At 40.1% G+C, this 6,000-nt stretch overlaps 1 protein-coding gene across 3 annotated transcripts in view; it reads left to right on the top strand.

The window, feature by feature from the left end:
- LRRC3B (leucine rich repeat containing 3B) overlaps positions 1-6,000 on the top strand; it is a 153,801-nt gene continuing 147,801 nt past the window's right edge. Inside the window, exon 1 of one of the 3 annotated variants that reach the window (XM_075271374.1) lies at positions 1-178. The gene's annotated coding sequence lies outside the window, so the exon portion shown is untranslated. Of the gene's footprint in view, positions 520-835; positions 904-6,000 lie in introns of those variants that run through there. The other 2 variants (XM_075271375.1, XM_075271376.1) reach the window with 2 other exon arrangements.

Raw genomic sequence — 6,000 nt, 5'->3', positions numbered from 1 at the left:
TCTCTCCTCCCCAGGGCTGCAGCAGCAGGAGGAGCCCTGTGTCTGTACATCGTAGTGAGGATGGTGGCAGTGCTGTGAGAGCACAGGTCAGGGCTGGACTGTCACCCGGGCGGGCTCACACAGCAGCATGTTGTCCCTGTCTCCCTCTGCTTGCAGCGGCGTCAGGTAGTTGCTCCAGGTAAGGGCTCTCTGTCTGTCAGTGCTCAGTGACGCCTGTTGCTTCTGCTGCCATTGTATTGTGTGTGCACCATGTACAGGAGCTGTCTCTGCTGGCCATGACTGACACTGGCAGCCTCTATCGGCATTCAACTCCAGTCAAGTTTTCAGTCAGGAGTTGGTGTCATTCTGCAATGTAATGCCGCTCCGGTCACCCTCACACTAGTGTGCACACTGCCCTCTCAGCTGGCCATACATGGTGCAGTTTTTGGAGACAACAACAATTCTTACAAGACAGGGGAAGGAACCATGGTGTCTGTCCTGTATGTAAGGAGGAGGGGGATTGTACTTGTTGATGGAAAGGTAAGAAAAGTCCTATATTTGGCCTTTATCTAAGTTCTTAGGAAAATGGCAGATTGTGATAGAAAATATCTGGATTATTATTGCTAAATATATTCAGTGTTTACAGGCTGTTATTGCAATGCATATGCATTGTTGTTCTTTGTACATGGCTGCCAGTTCAATGTGAACCCCTAAATCAGCCAGCACCATATACTGGCTGCCAGCACTGAGCCCCCATGTTATCTCCCTCACCCCATTATGTACAACCCCCCTACAGGGGTGAGCTGGGGGGTTATCAGCCCTACAATGCCTGGTGTTAGGAATAGACCTGGGCTGTGTATACATGTCACAGACAATGCCCCCTCCCCACCAATTCCTGCTGCTGGGATGCCCCTGGCTCATTAGGTAAGTGCCAGCCCTGACCAGGAGTTCCTAGTCTGAGCTGCTGAGGGTTATCCTTGTGTTGTGGATGATGAGTGTTTTCCTCCTGTATTTGATATCCAGTTGGGATGTTAGGAATGGTCTATATGAGAGATACAGTTTAAGGAAAATTCGACAGTTCACTTGTATTGCATGACCTGAGCCTTCGTGTGCTGGATGTCCCCAACCGTGGATCCCCTCCCTTCAATTATTTACCTATTTTCTCTTCCCATCTGTGCTGTTCACACCAAGCAGTTTGATTTACAACAGGTACACAGTGGGCCTGGACTGCTGAGACCCCACTCAAGCCCAGATCTGTTTGTGCTGCTTGTCTCCAGAATTCCTGAGAGAAGCAGAATTGTGGATTCAAGTCAGGGATGTCTGCATGACAGTAGTGTTTTCTTCCCAAAGTCGAAGACAGTGGTCTCCTCTGACTTTTATCTCTGTCTATCTTCTGTATCATTTATGTATATAACCCATAACTACTCTTTTATCTGCACCTGTCCAATGATCAATCTACAGTATCTATCAATCTATCTATCTGTCTATCTATCTATCTATCTATCTCCTATCTATCTATCTATCTATCTATCTATCTATCTGCCATACATCATATACTTATTTATGTATTTATCTATGTTTGTGTTGATCTCTTAACTACTGTGTCTATTTATCAACCATTATCTATCTATTTATCCATCTACACATCTTTCTATGAGAACTAATATTTAGCTATTATTTCTATATACCTATATATGTCTATCTATGAAAACTGATTATCTATCTATCTATCTATCTATCTATCTATCTATCTATCTATCTATCTATCTATCTCTCTCATCTACAAGAATTAATATTCTATCATCTATCTATCTATCTATCTATCTATCTATCTATCTATCTATCTATCTATCTATCTGTCTATCTCCTGATCTGTCTACCCTTGCTCTAAATCACATATGCAGAATAATGCCTATATGTAAAGTTCAGTATTGTTGTGACAGGCTTCATGTCATTTGCTTATATGTCATACCTGCAGTGCCTATGTATACCTGTTTACACAGTTCTGTTAAAGTACTGCATGTCATGTCATTCTACAAAATCTCAGAGTACATGAGGCACGTTGTTTTGCAAGTGAGGAGTATGATGAGGTTATTTCTGTGTGATGGATATAGTTGTTGATCACATAGACAGGAGTCAAGTCTGGGGTCTGCGCCCTTTTGGATCTATTGGCCTAAACTCATTATTAACAACCAGAATTGTACAAAAAAATGAAGAAACCTAGAAACAAGTAGAGTCTATAGATACCTAATAGTCCTGAAAGCATATGCCTTACATTGTAGTCACAACAAATCCTTATTATTCCACCGTCACGTATTTTGCACTGTCTGAAAAAGTATGATAAGTGCTGTTTATTATGCTGCTTGATTTGCAGTCAAGACGTATACAACCTAGCATTTATAACACAGGAGCCGAGACAAGAATATTACTGGGTGCATCCAAGGAGTCAATGAGATTTGCTTTGATTGGAAATGAAAGAACTTCGCTTCTATTCGTGTACCTTTCATCGGAGTACAGGAAATGACAAAACTAGCTTGGCTTTTATTCATAATTTCTCCAGATAGGATGCTTATTAGATGTTAATGCCCATGAGCTAAAAAAAACATTAACTATTGATGCTTGCACTAGATATGAATTTGGATTGTGTAATATTAATGGATTTGATACATTTACACTTATAGTTAGAAATACTGTAAATCTGCAGATGTCAGGAATGATATCATATGATTGGATATCGTCCTGCTAACTATGGTGATACTGGAATAATGGAAATGATTGTTATAAATGCTTGTTTTCTGGTTTTATCTAGTTGAATATGAGCAGAAATTGTTTTTTAAAGAGGTACTTCAAGTTTCTAAAACTAATGGCTTGTCCTTAGTACAGGCTGTGGATATTAGATTGGCGGGGGTCCGGGTCCCCACCACTGATCAGCTACTTGTAAGTGGGTCTCTTAGCATTTACATGGTAAATACAGTCCTTTTAGCTGCATCTGTGCATGGTATCACTTAAAGGAGTATTCCTAGGACCATAGCCATATTTAAATTGGTAGACAATTAAAACTTAACTATTTTTGTAAATCGAAGTAATTAAAAATTCTTTTCTCTAACCATCTTAGTGGTGACATCTGTTGTCTGGATCAAATGGCAATGGATACCACCATGATTGTAGGTACTTTCTGTGGTCCTGGACTTCTCAGAAGCCCAGCCATGACTTCCTTATTGTGGAGGAACACTACATATATGAGAAGGTAACCCGGTCACAATAAGGGCATCATGGTGGGGATTATGACACATGTCAGACCATAGAAAGTTTCTTCATCCTTGGTTGTATCCATTGGCAAGTGAACAAGACAACAGACTAAGAAGGGTAGAGAGTTGCTGAGAGTTGGATCAAACTCATCTTATATTGATGGCCTACTGTACCCTGCAGGCTGTAAAACAAGAGGTTATTGTCTGACCCAATATCAGGGATTAGCATTTTTGAGATGGTTCTTCCCTTTAAATGTCCCCTGTACACGTGGTTCTTATCAGCCTATAAACAAGCTGACATCTTGATGCTGGATTGCCATCAGACATTGCTCTGTTGTGTACTAATACAGTACAATAATGGACACATACAATACTGAGAAATCCTCTATGTAAATGGACCTAAACAAGTAGCCACTGACATTCAGTATTGTATTGTCCATCAGCCTTGTTTATATGTAATATTCAGCCAATGCAAATGGACTGAAGGATAGGCCATAAGTTTTAACAACGTCGATAACCCTTTCTGTCTATCAGTGAATTGAGACGTAACAGGTCAGAAGGTTTTGTGTTTATTTGCTGGTTCTCTGATTTAATGGGTATCCTCCATAAACATCATCAACGATCCTTCAATATAGATATGTAAAAGCAACAAACTCTATTATGCCCTTGAAAAATCCCATTGTTCAGTTTTTCAGGGCAAAGGCTTGTGAGCAGAACAATATATATATATATATATATATATATATACATACACAGTGTTGGCCAATAGTATTGGCGCCCCTGCAGTTCTGTCAGATAATACTCCGTTTCTTCCAGAAAATGATTGATAGCACAAACTCTTTGGTAATAATATCTTCATTTATTTTGCTTGCAATGAAAAAACACAAAAGAGAATGAAAAAAAAGTCAAATCATTGATCATTTTACACAAAAATCCAAAAATGGGCCAGACAAAAGTATTGGCACCCTCAGCCTAATACTTGGTAGCACAACCTTTAGAAAAAATAACTGCGAACAACCACTTCCGGTAACCATCAATGAGTTTCTTACAATGCTCTGCTGGAATTTTAGACCATTCTTCTTTAGCAAACTGCTCCAGGTCCCCCCTGAGATGTGAAGGGGGGCCTTCTCCAAACTGCCATCAAGAGATCTCTCCACAGGTGTTCTATGGGATTCAGGTCTGGACTCATTGCTGGCCACTTTAGAAGTCTCCAGTGCTTTCTCTCAAACCATTTTCTAGTGCTTTTTGAAGTGTGTTTTGGGTCATTGTCCTGCTGGAAGACCCATGACCTCTGAGGGAGACCCAGCTTTCTCACACTGGGCCCTACATTATGCTGCAAAATTTGTTGGTAGTCTTCAGACTTCATAATGCCATGCACACGGTCAAGCAGTCCAGTGCCAGAGGCAGCAAAGCAACCCCAAAACATCAGGGAACCTCCGCCATGTTTGACTGTAGGGACCGTGTTCTTTTCTTTGAAGGCCTCTTTTTTTTCCCTGTAAACTCTATGTTGATGCCTTTTCCCAAAAAGCTCTACTTTTGTCTCATTTGACCAGAGAACATTCTTCAAAAACATTTTTGGCTTTCTCAGGTAAGTTTTGGCAAACTCTAGCCTTGATTTTTTATGTCTCTGGGTAAGAAGTGGGGTCTTCCTGGGTATCCTACCATACAGTCCCTTTTCATTCAGACGCCGACGGATAGTACGGGTTGACACTGTTGTACCCTCGGACTGCAGGGCAGCTTGAACTTGTTTGGATGTTAGCCGAGGTTCTTTATCCACCATCCACACAATCTTGCGTTGAAATCTCTTGTCAGTTTTTCTTTTCCGTCCACATCTAGGGAGGTTAGCCACAGTGCCATGGCCTTTAAACTTCTTGATGACACTGCACACGGTAGACACAGGAACATTCAGGTCTTTGGAGATGGACTTGTAGCCTTGAGATTGCTCATGCTTCCTCACAATTTTGCTTCTCAAGTCCTCAGACAGTTCTTTGGTCTTCTTCCTTTTCTCCATGCTCAATGTAGTACACACAAGGACACAGGACAGAGGTTGAGTCAACTTTAATCCATTTCAACTGGCTGCAAGTGTGATTTAGTTATTGCCACCACCTGTTAGGTGCCTCAGGTAAGTAACAGGTGCTGTTAATTACACAAATTAGAGAAGCATCACATGATTTTTCAAACAGTGCCAATACTTTTGTCCACCCCCTTTTTTATGTCTGGTGTGGAATTATATCCAATTTGGCTTTTTGACAATTCTTTTTGTGGTTTTCCATTGAAGACAAATTAAATGAAGATAATAATACCAAAGAATTTGTGATTGCAATCATTTTCTGGAAGAATATGAGCATTATCTGACAGAATTGCAGGGGTGCCAATACTTTTGGCCAATACTGTATATATATATATATATATATATATATATATATATATATATATAAAAACAAATACATGTATGTATTTTAGAACTGGATTGCAAAAGAAAAAAAGATACGTACTGTTCATATGTGATAAAGGAGTGAAGTATACATTGAGGTATGTATCAGTGCCACATTGTGTTGATGCTGTGCCTGGGGTTGAGCCCTTATAATGTTACGTCTGTCATTCTAGTTAGTTTCGGGGCTGCAGTATATGCTCAGTTATACTCCACATTGCCAGTGTTACTAGTTATGATGTGATATGATGTGATGTGACTTCATCAATTGCTGAATTTGGTTATTTTTGGACTTATTTCTTTATGTATTACTTTTGGTAAATCTTGTTTTTTTATTCCTTG

This window comes from Leptodactylus fuscus, chromosome 4 (genome assembly GCF_031893055.1).
Source record: "Leptodactylus fuscus isolate aLepFus1 chromosome 4, aLepFus1.hap2, whole genome shotgun sequence".
Taxonomy (NCBI): domain Eukaryota; kingdom Metazoa; phylum Chordata; class Amphibia; order Anura; family Leptodactylidae; genus Leptodactylus; species Leptodactylus fuscus.
The sequence above is the reverse complement of the archived record's forward strand: the minus strand, read 5'-3'. Positions and strand labels throughout refer to the sequence as shown.